Genomic DNA, 18,971 nt, shown 5'->3' with positions numbered 1-18,971 from the left:
CTCTGCCTCTCAAAAATAAACAAACATATAAACATCATAAATAAATAAATCCCTGTCTTTCTCCGTTCTATTTTACTGGAGCACAGTGACCAGTGCACTGAGATCAGTAGAATGAACAAGCACCGGACAAGGCTGGATTTGTGCTATTCTCCAGCCCAGGTGAATGCAAATTGCTTTACAGCCTCCTTCTTAATGGAATTTGAAGACAATGTATTTGCTCAATCAATAGCCACATCCTAATTGTCAGAGGCTGTGTGAGTCTGGAATGACGACTAACGTTAGGGCTACATCTTGGTTAAATTTACACTAGTCCATCACCATCCACTATGATCCATCCGGGTTTTGCAGGGCCATACGCCCATGAATGAGACGGAAAGTAGAATGGGAACCACAATCATTCTTTCATCTTTCTGGGAGGCTGTAATCTGTCATTCTACCCAGAATGCCACGTGGCTTGATTTATTGTCTTGGCCAGAGGTTAGGAATAGTTTTCAGGAGCTTCCAGTTGGCCTTTTTTTCTCCTTAAAAAAAAAAAAAAAAAAAAAAAATTTAATGACTCTAACTCAATAGGTCAGGGAGCCAATGTGAAGATTCTGCCAAATTCTAGGAAAATCTGTATTGATTATGCCTCAGAAATGACTAAAGGCCTATTTGGAGAAAGGATTGAGAGAATAGCTACTATATATATTTGTTGTGACATTTCAGGGTTTCTGAAGAAGATTTGGCCTCCTTTTTTTTTAAAATTTTTTAAAATGTTTTATTTATTCTTGAGAGAAAGAGAGACAGAGCATGAGTGAGGGAGGGGCACAGCGCGAGAGGGAGACACAGAATCCGAAGCAGGCTCCAGGCTCTGAGCTGTCAGCACAGAGCCCGACATGGGGGTTGAACCCACGAGCCGTGAGATCATGACCTGAGCCGAAGTTGGACACTCAACCAACTGAGCCACCCAGGTGCCCCTAGCCTCCTTTTTTCTTGCTGGACTCAGCTCTTAGAACTGTCTCAGGTTTGGAAACTGAAGAAAGATCATGACTTTTCCATCATGGTAGTGACATCAGCCTTCTGATATCTAATCTTGATCTTTTGATTATATGAGCCTCATAATACCCTTGTTTGCTGCCTGTCTTAGTCCCTTCAGGCCGCGATAACAAAAATACCACACACTGGGTGACTTGAACAGCAAACATTTATTTCTCACAGTTCTGGATACTGGAGAGTACAAAATCAGGGCACTGGCAGATTCTGTGTCTGCTGATAGCCTGGTTCATAGACGGTCATCTTCTCTCTTCGTCCTCAGAAGGCAGATGGCACAAGAAAGCTCTCTGGGGTCTCTTTTATAAGGGCATTCGTCCTACTCATGAGGGCTCTCTGATGACCTAATAATCACCCCCCAAAGGCCCTACCTCGTAATAACATCAGGAAGTTAGGATTTCAACATATAAATTTTGGACACAAGCATTCAGTCCATAACACTGACCATCTATTCATTCCAAGAACATAATCATCATTAGCCATTCCCACATATCCCTGTGGGTCAATGCACTCTTGGTACCTTTCCCACCTGTGTGGAAATTATATCCATCATGTCTCTGACAACTTAGGGCTGTCACATGGGCTCTGCTATTCTGGAACCCTGTCATGAGCATTGACACTAAGGAATCCAATTCTATAACAACATCTCCTACTGTAAGACCTGGGCCACCATTCAGGTCCTCAATAATCCAGTAACAGTAGCCTTCTCATGAATTCAATCCTTGTTTTACAGAGGGGGGTGACCTCTGGGACCTCTTAGGAAATATAGTCAGCCAGTGGATCCTCTGGCGTGACTTAATGCATTCTGACATCCCCACCTCTCTGACCTGAGATTCTCTCTCTGGAAAACCCAACCTGCTCCCTGTATAAGCCAGCCAAAAGACCACAGCCAAAGACTCACCGATGCTTGCAGTAGGAAGCTATCTGATTACAGTGCACAGAAATAGTTAAGTGCCCAGGGGATGTGGGCCAGGTACCAACAGTGTCTACTGCATTAACACAATTCCTACTTTGGGGCTGAGGAAATAACCACCGAGCGGGGCTGAAGACTCACGGGGCCCATTGTCAGCTAGATTTGAGCCTGGACTCGATTAGCCTTCATTGTAGGCACAGGAGCATGTGATGTCTCCTGGTTCCAATCAGTCTTATCTCAGATCTGGGTATTCTTTTTACTGTGGCGCGTAGTTACCCTGGCATATGACCTCAAGTCTCCCTAGGAGAATGATTGGGGAAAATTTTACCATAGAGATTTATGGTGGTATTGCACAGTCCGTCCTTAAGGGGACCTGGCTTCCCTTTCAAACACTGAGCTCTGGGCCTGTGAACTAACGTTCACTTGGGAACTTGAGAAGGAATGTGGTTTCCATTATGGCAGCTGACATTAGCCTTCTGCTCATGAGTTCTTGATTTCTTTTTAATTATATAAAGAAGCATGCTGTGCTCAGTTGTCTGCATCTTTCTCCCCTCTAGTAATACTATGATCTGTTAGCCATTTCTCCAGATCCCTGTGGGTCAAGGAACCTTGATGGCTGGTTCAGCTCTGCTTTCCAACACAATAATTACACTCACTTTCCTTTGATATTTAAATGCAGTCACCTGGCCTCTTGACCTCTCACTGTCCACACTAACCGAGAGAGGACGGTCACCATTGGGTGTCTCAGAGATGCTGGTGGCCTTAAAAAAAGCGGTGTCCTCTGATGGGTTCTTAGGTCTTACACAGTGAATCAGTTCCAAAGTCCATACTTCTATAATCCTTTCGACCTTTCCTTGATGCTGTGTCAAGGAAGTTCTGGTAATATCCTTTTCATTTCTCTAGGCCAAGTTCCATCCCAACAGTCAATTAGGACTAGCTTTAGGTATCGTGTCCACAGCTCTGGATCTTGACTTGCGGATGAAGGGCCCCCAAGTGGGGGAAACTCCCCTTGCCCAGGCATATCTTTCACCTCTTCCCCAATAAAACAGCTTCAAATCTGCTCTCCCCCAAGCCCCCTGGGTTCTTCCCATATGTTGTGGCCAGGGCCCGCAAGCCCTATGGTATGTGTACTATTTTCTCCCAGAGCAGAGACTTTTTCTTGTCTAGGATACAGAGAGCTGACTTTGGTTACTTACTTTGAAAGAGTCAAGAGCGGAGGTGTGAATCTTCAGTAGGACATGTGGCATCTTACAGGGCTTCTGCCTCAGCAGAGGTTGCGGTATAGTCTCCTCTGAGAGAAGGAGGTTTGAGGTGTTTCCAGGTTCAAGCTTCTCAGGCGAATCTACTCAAACATCATCATTTCACAGCTCAGATTCCACTCTTATCCTTCACACTCAGACTATAACTGGGAGGCCATCAAGATGATGCATTCTCTTTTTCTTTTTTTTCATATTTATTTTGAGAGAGAGAGAGAGAATGAGAATTAGTGGGGAGGGGCAGAGAGAAAGGGAGACACAGAATCTGAAGCAGGCTCCAGGCTCTGAGCTGCCAGCACAGAGCCCGATGCAGGGCTCAAACCCACAGACCATGAGATCATGACCTGAGTCAAAGTCAGAGGCTTAACTGACTGAGCCACCCAGGTGCGCCTATGCATTCTGTTTTTCAACTCTGCTACTTTTTTATTTTATTTATTTAACTGAAAATTATTTATTTATTTTGAGAGAGAGAGGGAGAGAGAGAATCCCAAGCAAGCTCCTCGCTGTCAGCACAGAGCCCGACGTGGGGCTCGATCTCACCAACCATGAGATCATGACCTGAGCCGAGATCAATCAAAAGTTGGATGCTCAGCCCACTGAGTCACCCAGGTGCCCCAACTCTGCCACTTTTACAGTTAGATCCTGGGCCTGCTCTTTAGCGAGGTCTGTCCTGCATCTGCTTCTTGGAAGCTGCCAAAGGAGCCCTGTGGCTTTTCACAGTGTGACTGGAATTGGCAGTTTTCAACCAGAAGGCAGACCTATCACTAAACTTCATTTCAATGAGAGGCAAAAGCCTGAGTAATTGTGATGGATGAGGTTCCCCTCTGCTTGCACGGGATTATTTGCATCGCCACTCACCACTACTCATAGTGTTTTTATTGCCATCATGCTGGTGAATAACTCCCAAATCTCAATCACCCAGTAAGGTTTAGCCTAGGTTCCCCAGGATGCAGAGCTGAGGGCAGAGGGCTCACAGCAGGACTATGTCAAGGAGCACATGCCCAGGGAGCAGGAGTGAAGAACAAGGGGAGTGAATCAGGGACAGAGGGGAGTCAATGTGAGATGGTGTTATTGAGTGGGCTGCTACCAAGTGGGAAGCATTGCTGGGTCTGTAGGGTTGTGCCCAAGAACCTGTATAAATGCACCCACCAGCTCTCATCTCCCATTGACTGATCCCATCATCACCCCACAGGGCTTAACTCTCTGGCACCTCAGGGCTGTGCATACAGCCCCCAGCCATTGTCAATATGGAAACCCTGGGGCAGAGGAGAGAGGCACAGTAGGGGCAAGAAGGGAGGTACCGTCAGATTACCCCTGTGTGAAGTTGTCTAGAGCCCATGAAGAGCTGGAACCAGAGCCACATGAGACCAAGAGGGTCTGGAGTGACCCAAGAGAGGAGTGGGAAATAGTGGGCGAACATACGTGCTCCACCCCGACTCCACACCTGCAAGTTCAGAGTGTCCAGGAGTGAAGCCAAAGGAATGTGTTTATAAGGGTCACAAAGTTGCAGGGATTCTAGGGCATCTGTAGGGCCTCAGGTTCGGACTGCCCATATCTTTAATATGCTGCTGGGAGTGACGGCTGTAAAGAAACGAAACAAAGTTAGAAGGGATCTTGGCAAGGGTGTCACACAAGTCCCCATAGCCTGAGGATCCGAAAGCTGAAGCCTCTCACGGTGTAATAATAGTAACAATCATTGCCACCATGGTGATAATTTCAGCTAGCATTTTTGAGCACCCACTGGACATACCTTTTGAAAGACTTAATCGCCATAAGAGCTCTCATTTTGCAGATGAGGAAGAGTCTCACATAGGCTCTGATGTAATATCGGTCTTGGTGATTCTGATGACTAGTATGTAGAGACTGATGTTTAACTTAAAATTGTTTTGTTTCCCTGACCCTCAAAAGGAGACAAGTGAGCCTGAACCTTTATAATCAATCCTCTTGCCCTTGTCCTTTGATTGCCTGTCTACCCACAGTCATCAAATAAATTTGGATGACGTTCCCCCCAGATACCGTTATTATAAGGATCTATTCCTACATGCTCGGTATCTACATAAAAAGATAGAGACAAGAGACTCACGTTTGTTGAGTGCAGACTGTATGCCGGCTGTTGTCCTAGGGACTTTTCATTTCGTCAAGTAGTGTTGTGTTTAATCCTCACGACAGCCTGGGATGTTAGGTATTATTATTCACCTCATTCTGCAAATGAAAAACTTGTCGTCAGAGAGATGAAATGAACTGCCAAAGATCTTTTAGTGAATAAAAAGGCAGAGCCGAGGATGGGAACGTGGTTCTGTCTGCGTCCAAAGCCCCCCTTTTCTTTACACCACGCTGCATCGAGATCTGGTCTGGCAAATTTAACGGGTCCTGTGATTTGGAAGTGATAACCAGGTTTCACATGGGTGTGTTTTTTTGAGAATGGAAGTAACCGAGAGGTTTTCAGTTCCCGGTTTTCTGACTTAAACTCCCTCTCTTTGTCCTGACTTAGAAGAGTCAGAAACAGGGGCGCCTGGATGGCTCAGTCAGTTGAACATCCAACTCTTGATTTCGGCTCAGGTCATGATCTCATAGTTCACAGGATCAAGTCCCACATTGGGCAGTGCAGAGCCTGCTTGGGATTCTCTCTCTCCCTCTCTGTTCCTTCCCCACTTGCACTCTGTCTCTCAAAATAAATTAAAAAAAAAGTTAGAAACAAGTGTGATACGTGGGTCTGAATGCAGAAATGCAGGACACCTCCAGGGTTTGTTTTTTTTTTTTCTTTTCTTTTCAAGTTTATTTATTTATTTTGAGAGAGACAGAGACATCGTGATTGGGGGAGGGGCAGAGAGAGAGGGAGGGAGAATCCCAAGCAGGCTCCACACTGTCAGTGCAGAGCCTGATGTGAGGCTTGAACTCACAACCATGAGATCATGACCTGAGCTGAAATCAAGAGTGGGAGGCTTAACCGAACGAGCCACCCAAGTGCCCTGAGAACTTTTGTTTTCAGGTCAAGCAAAGCCACAAAAACCCCACGAGGCCGGGGATAGACTCCACCTGAAGTGGGGTTTGTCAAACTGAGATGCTCAAGGATGAATTTTCTATCCAGAAGTCTATCCAAGCCTATAGTTGTATTTTGGTACAAACGTATGTAAGACTTCTTTTGGTAACAGCTGAATGTCCAGAGAAGCTGAACCTTGCCCTCGCTGCGTCAGGCAACGGTCAGCTATGCAGATAGTCAGATATGACGATAGCCCCTCAGACTTGTGTAATCCTACTTCGCACAGACTGCCAGAACCACATCAGCTAATTATACCACCAGGAAGCTGGAAAGACCAGAGCTGCCCCATAATCCCAAGGCAAGGTAAGAAGAGGGAAAATGAGGCCCATGTTCTAGAAAGAGGAAGGTCTTGTTTAGGGGGTGGGGGTGGGGTCTGTGCATAAAGGGATCAAAAGGCACTTCTTGTCTAGTCTTTCCTCACTGTCCATGGCAGAGCAAGGTGAGCCCATCTCTTTATAGTGACAACCTTTGGATGGGCAGGGGAGACAGAATCCAGATTATGGTGGTCACCACTCCTTAAACATCTTCTAAGTGTCCACGACATGTCTGTTCTTAAAAGATGGCACCTCATACCAGAAAGAATGTAAGTTTGGGGGCGCCTGAGTGGCTCAGTCGGTTAAGCGGTCTGACTTCGGTTCGGGTCATGACCTCGAGGTCCAGAAAGAATGCAGGTTTGAGAACATTAGTGCTCGGGAGACCTATCCCAACCCAGTATTTGTCCTCGGGTAAATTATTTACCCTTGATGGGTGGCATCTGTAAAATGACCATATCACCTGTCTCAGAGGGCAGTTGTACCTCTATGTTTTTTTTTTCAATTTTTAAATTTTATTTAAATCCAAATGGGGCGCCTGGGTGGCGCAGTCGGTTAAGCGTCCGACTTCAGCCAGGTCACGATCTCGCGGTCTGTGAGTTCGAGCCCCGCGTCAGGCTCTGGGCTGATGGCTCGGAGCCTGGAGCCTGTTTCCGATTCTGTGTCTCCCTCTCTCTCTGCCCCTCCCCCGTTCATGCTCTGTCTCTCTCTGTCCCAAAAATAAATAAAAAAAAAAATAAATAAATCCAAGTTAGTTAACATCATGTAATAATGATTTCAGGAGTAGAATCTAGTGATCCGTCACCTACATAGAACACCCAGTGTTCATCCCAACAAGCGCCCTCCTCAATCCCATCGCCCATTTAGCCCATCCCCCTACCAATACCCCTACCCTACCCCCCTCCAGCAGCCCTCAGTTTGTACACTTAAAAATAATATATTTGAAGCGTCTAGAACAGAGTTAGGCCTGCAGAAATCATTCAATAGATAGTAACTGCTATTGCCATTATTGCTGCAATTGTTTCTTAGCTTTGGTTATTTATATCGACGGTCTCGCCCCTGTTCTAGGCCCTGGGGCAGATGCATGGAAGATTAGACTCTGTTGCTGGCCTTGAGAAGTGCTCTGTAACAGAGGAGACCGAGACCTGAAGACTCTGTGTTCATCGGGTCTGAGGGAGAGGGGAGTAAGTGTGACCAGGCCACCATTTGCCCTAATAATAATCCTCGAGTGTCGAGTGCCCTTCTGGCTCTTCTCTCCATCTCCTGCCTTTTCTTCAGGCCTCATTTCCAGATCCACTTCCTACAGGAAGTCCTCCCTGACTAATCCAGCCCTTGCAGACTTAACTGGTTCTAAACGGTCATACTTGTGGCAGTACATCTACCTATTATTGTTACCTATTATGGGCAAAGCACCCTTTATGCGTTATCTCAGAGCCTTTTTAAACACCTTTGGGGGGGGGGGCAGGTATCGTTATTCTGATTTTACAGATGGAGCCGTTGGGGCTCAGGAAAGCCTTGCCGGGCTTCTATCGATAATCAGTCACAGACTCAGAATTCTAACTCAGATCTGGGTGACTGCAAAGCAGGAGTTGGCTAACCAGGAATCCTGGGGCAGATCCAGTCCATTCTTTGCCTATTTTTGTAAATAAAGTTTTATTGGAACACAGCCACGCTCATTATTTCCATATTCTCCGTGGCGGTTTTCGCAGCACAGAGCGAAGTTGAGCAGAGTCACAGAAGAGTCCATCTGGCCCTCAAAGCCTAAAATGTTTGCTCTCGGGCCCTTTACGGTAAAAGTTTGCCAGCCTCCGCTCAGAGGCCTATGTTTCTGCCACGGTGTCTCCCTTGTCCCTCTACCATTGCTGTTACAGCACCTATGGTTGCCAACACTTGCTCCCAGAGGTAGCAGGCCACAGCGTGAGAAGGGCCTCAGCACCCGCAGGGATGATTCAGCAAACAAAGGGTAGGATAGAATTTTCCTGGGATTCCAGTGAAGGGTGGGGCTGTGGTGACATTTAGATGAAGCCGTGTTTTGATGGGCTCACAGCAAAGCAGGGCTATGTGTTGAACGGTGTGTGTTGGACCCAGAGTCTTGTTCCTTTGGAAAAAATAAATTTAGGATGCCTGGGTGGCTCAGTTGTTAAACATCTGACTTCAGCTCAGGTCATGATCACACGGCTCGCGAGCTCAAGCTTCACATGCAAGAGTCTTGCGTGGGGTGAGCATGAGCGCCGCTTCGGGTAAAACACGAGCCCTGGATGAGCCCTGCTTCTCTCTCTCCGTCCCTTGTGGGATTCTCTAGAGCTCTCTTTCTCTCTCACTAGCGCCATCTCTCTCCCAACGAAACATTTAATAGAATAGGAGGGTCTATCTAGTTCTATATCAGAAGGAAGGATGGATATTAGGGGCGACTAACAGTTTCTGCTTCAGTGGCAGAGCTCAGATTTAAAATACATCTGAAAAAATATTTAAACATTTAGAAAAAAATCTTTATTTATTTTTGAAAGAGAGAGAGAGTGAGTGCAAGCAGGGGAGGAAGAAAGACACAGAATCTAAGCAGTCTCCAGGCTCCAACCTGTCAGCACAGAGCCTGATGCGGGGCTTGAACTCACAAACTGCGAGATCATGGCCTGAGCTGAAGTCCGGACGCTTAGCCAACAGACCCAACCAAGCGTCCCCGTGAATTTTTTTTAAATTAAAATAAAATGCATCTGTCTGATTCCAAACGTAGAGAACAAGGGAGTCACTCGTGTCAAGCAGAGGCCCGTATCAAGCAGTGAGACAAGCAGTTAAGGGCAGTACAGCTACAGGGTTGCAGAAACCAGTATCAGCTGATACCCCTGAGGTCTGCAGGGGCCCAAGCCTGATTAAATCCCTTTAAAAAGGGAGGATTTTTGCAGCAAACTGTCAGACGCTTCAGACATGACCCCTCTATGTCTTACCACTTAAAAAGAAAGCAGCGGCTGCCCAAGGATCTCCGAACAGAACCAAGATCCTTCCTTGCTGGAGCGTGATGGGCAGTAAGAGCCGGGAGCTGACCCAGACCGGCCAGAGGCTTATCTCCATTGTGCGCCCACAGACTGACTTCAAGTTTGGTCTGTTAGCCCCTCCGTTATCTTGTTTGTCGCGTGACTTGTCTTAGGTTCTGCTTTTCGTGCTGTATAAGAAGCTGAGTTAATTACGTGGTGCGATGTCCCTGAGTTTGGAATCCTGAACCTGCTTGACAATTACATTACCTTGCTTTAGGACTGCATAAAGCTGTCACTGTGGAAAGACACAACTTGTTTGTGCAACTTTAGAACGTGCTCTTGATATCATTCATTTAATTCCACCTGTAGACATAGAAAAAAAATTTTTAATGTTTATTTTTGAGAGAGAGAGCACAAGTGGGGGAAGGGCAGAGAAGGCGGGGGTGGGGGGGACATAGGATTCAAAGGGGGCCCTGCACTGACAGCAGAGAGCCTGATGAGGGGCTCAAACTCACAAACTATGAGATCATGACCCGAGCCAAAGTTGGATGCTCAACTGACTGAGCCACCCAGGTGCACCGACCTAGAAATGGTTTTTTTCCCCCAATGTTTTCTTCATTTATTTTTGAGAGAAAGAGACAGAGAGAGAGAGAGAGAGAGAGAGAGAGCGGGGGAAGGGCAGAGAGAGAGCAAGACACAGAATCCGAAGCAAGTTCCAGGCTCCAAGCTGTCAGCACAGAGCCTTACGAGGGGCTTGAGATCATGACCTGAGATCATGACCAGAGCTGAAGTCAGACGACCAACCAACTGAGCCACCCAGGCACCCCTAGAAATGTTTTTATTACTGTCATGGCTTTAAGGTATATACGCATCTAAAGTCACACATGTGAATGTTCCTCCCTATAAAAAGTCATCCACTTAGACCTGGGGCCTCTTGTCAGGTTTTCTGTTTGCACGTTCTTCCTGCTCGTTCCCCAGTTTCGTCGCCAGCTAACAAGCAAGTGTATAGGGAGATTTGGAAGCAAAGGTTTAAATAGGAAGACTTCACACTTCTTTTACGGCTTATAGTCCATATTCAGAAGTCAGGAAGTACAGATATATTTGTATTTCTGGTGGCCTGGAAACCACAGGACTGAGCAAAGTCCTCTCCTCTCACCGCATCTCACACTTGATTCTGCAACATGAGAAGCCCAAGTTAACTGACTTCTGAGGGTCCTTCAATCCCTTGGGTTTCCTTTGATCTCAAGTCTGGGAGCGGGCTCCAGCCACCTTCATCACCCCTCCAAAGCTTCCTTCTATCTGTGGAAATACCACAGTATGTGGACTGAGGCTGTTACTTTGTGTATGTGTGTGTGTGTGTATGTGTCTGTGTGTGGCAAAATGTACATAACATAAAATTTACCATTTTAACCATTTTTCAGTGTATAATCCAGCGGCATTTAGCACGTTCATGCTGTTATGCAACCATTATCACCATCCATCTCCAGAACGTTTTCATCTTACCAAACTGAAACTCCGTACCCGTTAAACACTGACTCCCCGTTCCTCCTCCCTCTCCCCCTTGGCTACTCCACTTTCTGTCTTTCTGAATTTGACTGTCGTAGGTATCTCATAACAATGGAATTGCACAATGTTTGTCCTTTCGTGACTGGCTTATTTCACTTGGTGATTCATTCCTATTGTGGCATGTCAGAATTGTATTCTTTTTTTTTTTTCAACTTTTTTTTTTTTTTTTTTTTTTTTTTTGGGACAGAGAGAGACAGAGCATGAACGGGGGAGGGGCAGAGAGAGAGGGAGACACAGAATCGGAAACAGGCTCCAGGCTCCGAGCCATCAGCCCAGAGCCCGACGCGGGGCTCGAACTCACGGACCGCGAGATCGTGACCTGGCTGAAGTCGGACGCTTAACCGACTGCGCCACCCAGGCGCCCCATGTATTCTTTTTTAAAGGCCGAGTAATATTCCATTGTACGTAGACATCACTTTTTGTTCATCCTTGGGTTGTTTCGACTTTTTGGCTACTGGGAATAATACTGCTATGGGCATTGATAGATAACATCGGTTAGGTCCTTACTTTTGATATTTTGGGGATATGTACTTAGGAGTGGAGTTGCTGAATCATGTGGTAATTCTGTCCATTTTTTTAAGGAAATGCCAAACTATTTTCCACGATGCCTGCACCAATTTACATTCCCACCAGCCATGCACAAAGGTTCCAGTTTCTCATCAACATTTGTTCGTTTCTGATTTTGGTTTTATTTCAAAAAAAAAAAAAAAAAAAACAATAGCCATCTTAATGGCTGTGAGAAGTGGTTTCTCATTGTGGCTTTCATTTGCCTTTTTCTCATAGCTAGCGATGTTGAACATCTTATTTATTTATTTATTTTTAATTGTTTTAATATTTATTTTTGAGAGAGAGAGATACAGAGCATGAGTGGGGGAGGGGCAGAGACAGAGAAGGAGACACAGAATCTGAAGCAGGCTCCAGGCTCTGAGGGGTCAGCCCAGAGCCCGACATGGGGCTTGAACTCTGGAACGGTGAGATCATGACCTGAGCCGAAGTCAAACGCTTAACGGACTGAGCCACCCCAGCGCCCCTGAACATCTTTTTTTTTTAAGACTATTTTTTAAAGTAATCTCTACACCCAATGTGGGACTCAAACTTACAACCCAAGATCAAAAGTCACATGCCCTGCCAACTGAGCTGAGCGAGCCAGGTGCCCTGAGCACTGTTTCGTGTGCTAAATGCCCATTTGTGTATCTTTGGAGAAATATCTATTCAAGGCCTTTGTCACCCTTCACTTGATCTTAGCTAAAAGGCCGAGAAGCAACGGGCCTTTGTTACCCTTAAGAGCCCATTCTGTCCTTTCTCCAGGTCTGCTGTATCAGTCAGTGTAGGCCAGGTTATGCTGCAGTAACACACAACTCTAATAACCAGGGGCCGAAACAACAAAGCTTATTCTTCACTCATCTTACATGTCCCACACAGGTCCACAGGGGGCCTCTGCTTATTGTGGTGCTCAGGGACATGAGTTGGCATTGACTTCATCACCGGGCATTATTCCACTGTTCTGACATTAGTGCAAAGGGGGACATGTTGAAGAATGTGCCAGGTCTCAGAGCTGCTCACCTTACGCAAGTCACGTGGCTATGCCTAACTTCCAAGGAAACTTCAAAGGTACATGTTAATTTTTTTTTAATTTTTATTTACTTTTGAGAGAGAGAGAGAGCGAGAGAGAGGAGGGAGGGGCAGAGAGAGAGGGAGACACAGAATCCCAAGCAGGCCACAGGCTCCGAGCCGTCAGCACAGAGCCTGACACAGGGCTTGAATCCATGACCTGCGAGATCACGACCTGAGCTGAAGTCGGACACTTAAAGGACCAAGAAGGATCCTTTAGAATTGTGGTAGAGATCAAGGAAGATTTGACTTGACCTAGCTGATGCACGCTCTGAATTCCACTCTATTTTCTCACATTATGTGTGTTTCGCTGTGGGTCAAAATCTCACTGGAAAGTAAACAAATAGTTCAGGGATAGTTTGTAAATAGATGAATTTTGAGTCTGTATTTAAATTGTATTTGTATTTGAAACTGAATTGAATTTGAGTTCTGAGGTTTTAGTTAATTCCCTTATAAAACAGAGGTTTTATGCCGACAGCTCAGAGCCTGGAGCCTGCTTCAGATTCTGTGTCTCCTCTCTCTGCCCCTCCTCTGGTCATGCTCTGTCTCATTCCGTCTCTCAAAAATAAATAAATGTAAAAAAAAAAAAAAAAAGCAGCCTCCAGGTTGGGGCTCTGAATTTCGGTGCACACAGTTCAGTACTAGACACGTCCTCTAGATGGCAGCAAAACCCTCAATATAAACATTCCCTCCGGTCTCTGAATTTTCTAGCACCAAGGATGGAACCCAAACCCAGAGCTTCTTCCCACTGTTCAACTGGTTCACCTCAGCATGAGCTAACATGCTAAGGTGCTTACTGCTGTGAGTGTTGGTTCCATATTTTGAATACTAGATTGATTTCAGTAAGGGTTCAGGTAGTACAGATTGGAAAATCAGAAATATGGATTTTCCCCACAAAAAGCTAGAAGAACACTGATGATACTTTGAAAAAAATTTTTAATTAATTAATTAATCTATTGGTTGATTGATTGATTGATTGATTAGTTTACATCCAAGTTAGTTAGCATATTGTGCAATGATTTCAGGAGTAGATTCCGGTGATTTATCCCCTATGTATCAACCCCTCCAGTAACCCTCAGTTTGTTCTCTGTAGTTAGGAGTCTCTTATGTTTTGTCTCCCTCCCTGTTTTTATATTATTTTTGCTTCCCTTCCCTTCCCTTATGTTCACCTGTTTTGTATCTTAAATTCCTCATATGAGTAAAGTCATATGGTATTTGTCTTTCTCTGACTAATTTCGCTTAGCATAATACCCTCCGGTTCCATCCACGTAGTTGCAAATGGCAAGATTTCGTTCTTTTTGATTGCCAAGTAATATTCCATCGTATATATATACCACATCTTCATTATCCATTCATCCATCGATGGACATTTGGGCTCTTAACACTGATGATACTTCTAACATTGCTGTATTCTCAGTCCCTGGAACAGAGCTGTTTGAACAAATGCACGAGTGGATTACCATAAGAAATGCACAATATTAGGTACCACCTGAGTTGGAAAAAGGCCATATATGTGGAAACCCCAGTGTACCAGCTAAGGTTCTTGACTGCAAGCAACAGAAATCCACTCTGGCTGTCTGAAGCGGAAAAGGAATTTGGGGGACAACATGGGCGTAGATTACAGACTCATGAGGAAGCCTTCAAACTTTGGACTGTTCCCTTACTCTGCATCATGTGTTCTAGACTTGTGGGTGGATAGATCCTTTGACAGAGTCCAAGTCATGTGCCAGGGCCCCGACTGCCAAAGGGTGAAGAGGAGGAGGATCTCCATGATGCAGCTTCCCTGTGGGAAAGGCAGTGCCTACGTCTACCACACCGCACATGGACCACCAGTGTCCCCCAGCCTGCTAGGTGGGCTGCACTAGAGCATCTCAGGGGTCTTCTCCAGCCTCTGCCCCACCACCATATTTTTATTACCACTTACTTCTTCTTGACTTCTTGGGATAGTTGTAAAGTCTGCAGACATTCTTGTCTTGACTTTGTTTTAATGGTTATTTTTGACAGAGAGAGAGACAGAGAGAGACAGAGAGAAAGAGCACAAGCAGAGGAGGGGCAGAAAGAAAGAGAGTCCCAAGCAGGCTCCACACTGCCAGTACAGAGCTCAACGTGGGGCTCAAACTCACAAACCTTGAGATCATGACCTGAACTGAAACCAAGAGTCAGACGCTTAACTGAGTGAGGCACCCAGGCGTCCCTTGACTTTTTTTTAATGCAGACAAGCATATATGTTATATATATCATATATATATATATATATATATATATAGAGAGAGAGAGAGAGAGAGAGAGATCTATCTATCATATATCTAGAACTCCCTAATCCCCATCACCTATTTCACCTACCCCCCCCCCCCGCTCCCCTCCCCTCTAGTAACCAACAGTTTGTTCTCTACAATTAAAAGTCTGTAAAGAAGAGTCTGTTCTCTATAAATAAGTCTGTAAATTGTCTACACTCACACACACACAAATACACACACACAACGGAATATTACTCAGCCATCAAAAAGAATGAAATCTTGCCATTTGCAATGATGTGGATAGAATTAGAGTGTATGATGCTAGGTGAAGTAAGTCAGTCAGAGAAAGACAAATACCCTATGATTTCACTCATATGTGGAATTTAAGGGAGAAAACAGATGCACATAGGAGAAGGAAAAAAAATGAGAGAGAGAGAGGGAAGCAAACCATAAGAGACTCTTAACAATAGAGAACAGACTGAGGGTTGATGGAAGGAGGTGGGTGGGGGATGGGCTAAATGGGTGATGGGCATTAAGGAGAACATTTGTTATGATGGGCACTGGGTGTTATATATAAGTGATAAATCACTAAATTAAAAACAAAAGAGTCAGGGTGCCTGGGTGGCTCAGTCAGCTAAATGGCCAATTTTGGCTCAGGTCATGATCTCACAGTTTGTGAGTTTGAGCCCTTTGTTAATTTGGTTTTTTCTTAAGTTCCACAGATGAGTGAAATTATATGGTATTTATTTTTCTCTGACTGACTGGCTTAGGATTGTATTCTCTAGCTCCTTCCATCCATTTCATTGCAAATGGCAAGATTTCATTCTTTTTTGGAAGGTGGATAATTTCCATTGTATACCACATTTTCTTTATCCATTCATCTGTGGATGGACATTTGGGCTGCTTCCATATCTTGGGCTTCTGCACAGTGAAGGAAACCATCAACAAAATTAAAAGGCAACCTACGGAATGGGAGAAGATATTTGCAAATGACATATTTGATAAAGGGTTAGTATCCAAAATATATAAAGAACTGACAAAACTCAACACCCAAAAAACAAATAACCCAGTTTAAAAATGAGCAGAAGGCAAGAATGGACATTTCTCCAAAGAAGACATCCAGATGGCCAACAGACACATGAAAATATGTTCATCATCACTTACTGTCAGGGAAATGCAAATGAAAACTACAATGAGTTATCACCTCACACCTGTCAGAATGGTTAAAATCAACAACACAAGAAGCAAGTGTTGGCAAGGATGTGAAGAAAAAGGAACGCTCTTGCACTGTTGGTGGGAATGCAAACTGGTGCAGCCACTGTGGAAAACAGTATGGAGATTCCTCAAAAAGTTAGAAATAGAACCACCCTACCATCCATTCAGCAATTGCATTACTAAGTATTTATCCAATGAATACAAGAATACTAATTCAAAGGGATACATGCACCTCTGTGTTTACAGCACCATTATTTACAATAGCCAAGACATGGAAGAAACCCAAGTATCCATGGATTGTCTTGATTTTTGATGGGAATATTTCTAATATTTCACCATGGGGTGTTGTGTTTACTGAAAGCTTCTGGTAGCAAGATCTCCTATCTGGTTTAGGAATCTTCCTTGTATTCCCAGCTTACTAAGCATTTTTGAAAATAGAAATCACGCTTGAATTTTACCAAATAGTTTATGGACCCAGAGTTTTCCTCCCTTTGAGGAGGAAAGCTGATAAATGCAAATAAAAAGGGTCAACCAGATGTTTGAGGTCAGATACTCCCTTTGCATGCTTTTGGCTTTTGCAACCTTACTTGCATCGGCCAGCCACTGGGAACCAGAAGCTTGACTATCCTAGTCTTGCCCAACCTGGAAGCACATATGTATAAAAGATCGGGAGAACCTGAGCCGGATGCTTAGCCTTTGCAGGTGACTCCGCTGGGTCCGCACCACTGAGAAATAAACTTTTCTGATTCCCCAAGTGCTTGTCGATTGTCACTTCCTGGGGGCTGAGTGTTTGCTGTAACACTTTAATGTATTGCTACAGAGAATAACACTAACAAATTTTTTTCTTTTCTCTTCCTGTCTCTTCTCTTCTCTTCTCTTCTCTTCTCTTCTCTTCTCTTCTCTTCTCTTCTCCTCTCCTCTCCTCTCCTCTTCTTTTCTTTGCGGAGATAGAACTTTATTGAACACACTGCAAGGGAGTGACGGGCAGGAAAGGAGGAGCTGTCTGCCAACACTAACAAATTCTCTAATGTTGAACCAGTCTTGCACACGTGAGATTAATTTTGTTCAACACTTCATTCATTTCGAGAATATTTATTGAGTGCTTGCTATGTAAACAGAGTGTTTCCACCATTGGGGATGAACAGAATGAACAGAACAGCAATGAACGAAACAGAAACAAAGTGTCTTCCTGCAGGGAGCATACATTCTAGCTGGAGGAAGACAGACAATTTTTTTTGAAATGTAAAACATAAAGTATGTCAGAGAGCGATAAATGCTGTGAACCAACGTTGTTCAATAACTCTCGTGTTGAAATTTATTTCAAGGGAGTTGATAATTTTGGCGTTTATTTCCTCTTTCTTCCCTGACTTGAGTGATTTATAACATCACATTGTGGTTAATTTATAATTTTATTGCATTGGGTCAGTGTGAGTGTTGATTTTTTGAATTTTTCAAGGTTTTTCTTTGCGGCCTACCATTTACGAATGGAACATTTCCCAAAGTAGAAATCATACAGATATTTCTATTTAATATAGCACTGTAAGTTCATCCCTTAAATATAGCAAAGAAATAGATAGAAAAAAGAACAAAAATTAAACATAAAATCAGACTCAAAGACATTGAGCATATCTCCGTGGACTAGAAATAGGGAAGAAATCCAAAGTGGGGTGCTGGCCTGAAGCCATTGGACTGCTGGACCCTGAATCTGGAACAAGGCAGAGAAGGCTGGGAGTTCAATTCTGTGGGTAACAGGATCTAAAACTTCCTCACAAGAGACGGGGCTGTAGAGGGTGGGATTCCTGGTTCCTGAAAGAATAAGAAAAGCTGCTGTCCGTCCCTGCCTAGGATTACAGTTTATATGCAGGGGCCTGTGCAGGGAGACGAGAGGACACAGGCACCCATCTAAGTGAGCCTCTGGTTTAGTGACAGAATCTGCAATATCTTCAATATGCCCAAGGACAGGGACCCTGAACCACCCCATCTAATTCCTGTCTAGACTGAGGATGGGTGGGTGGTGTTTTCCAGAGGGTGAGTGGACTCTAACACGGCTGGACGGTGGGGGAAGGGAGGAAACAAGGTTCTCCAGTTGAAAATAAGACTGCAATAGAAACTCAAACTCAATAATCAAAAGGTAAGCACCCTTGAGGTAGGGTGACGGTACCTCCTGCTTTCCTAGAGTTAATCCTCAGGGATTAATATGAGTCATATTGATGGCATTATATTTATGTCACTGTCTTTTGCTTCCAGTATTCTGGTTTGGGTGACCAGTGATCATCCTAACAGAGGGGAAATTAAAATTTCCTGGGCGCCTGGGTGGCTCAGTTTGTTAAGTGTCTGACTTTGGCTCAGGTCATGATCTTACAGTTTGTGGGTTCCAGCCCCGCGTCGGGCTCTGTGCTGACAGCTCAGAGCCCGGAGCCTGCTTCGGATTCTGTGTCTCCCTCTCTCTCTGCTCTTCCCCTGCCCATGCTCTGCCTCTCTCTCCTTCAAATATAAATAAGCATTAAAAAAAATTAAAAAAATAATAGAACAGTCTGGAGAAAGGATTGAAAATGGATCTGTTTTGGACGTGGTGAAATACAGTTGAAATTTTCCACACCTCTTTCAGAAATTACCTGAGTAAGGAAGAGTATGAGACATAAACATAAATACCATCTTTCATGAAGCTTGGAGGCAGTGAAATCTCCAACCATAAAACAGGGGAGGGCTGGGGCGCCTGGGTGGCTCGGTTGGTTAGGTGTCCAGCTCTTGATTTTGGCTCAGGTCACATTCTCATCGTCATGAAATGGAGCCCCCTGTCGGGCTCCGCCCTGGAACATGGAAC

The 18,971-nt window shown here is 44.7% G+C and overlaps 1 long non-coding RNA gene across 1 annotated transcript; it reads right to left on the bottom strand.

Moving 5' to 3' along the window:
- Positions 1–1,165: 1,165 nt before the first annotated feature.
- On the bottom strand, positions 1,166–18,902 carry LOC132688263 (uncharacterized). Its single transcript, XR_009614461.3, has 5 exons — positions 18,800–18,902; positions 9,786–9,881; positions 5,282–5,400; positions 4,643–4,779; positions 1,166–3,381 (listed from the first exon to the last, which is right to left on the bottom strand). It is a non-coding gene; the product is annotated as an uncharacterized LOC132688263 (long non-coding RNA).
- Between the last annotated feature and the right edge of the window lie 69 nt (positions 18,903–18,971).

Source organism: Panthera onca, chromosome E1, assembly GCF_046562875.1.
Source record: "Panthera onca isolate mPanOnc1 chromosome E1, mPanOnc1 haplotype 2, whole genome shotgun sequence".
In the NCBI taxonomy this organism is placed as follows: domain Eukaryota; kingdom Metazoa; phylum Chordata; class Mammalia; order Carnivora; family Felidae; genus Panthera; species Panthera onca.
The sequence above is the reverse complement of the archived record's forward strand: the minus strand, read 5'-3'. Positions and strand labels throughout refer to the sequence as shown.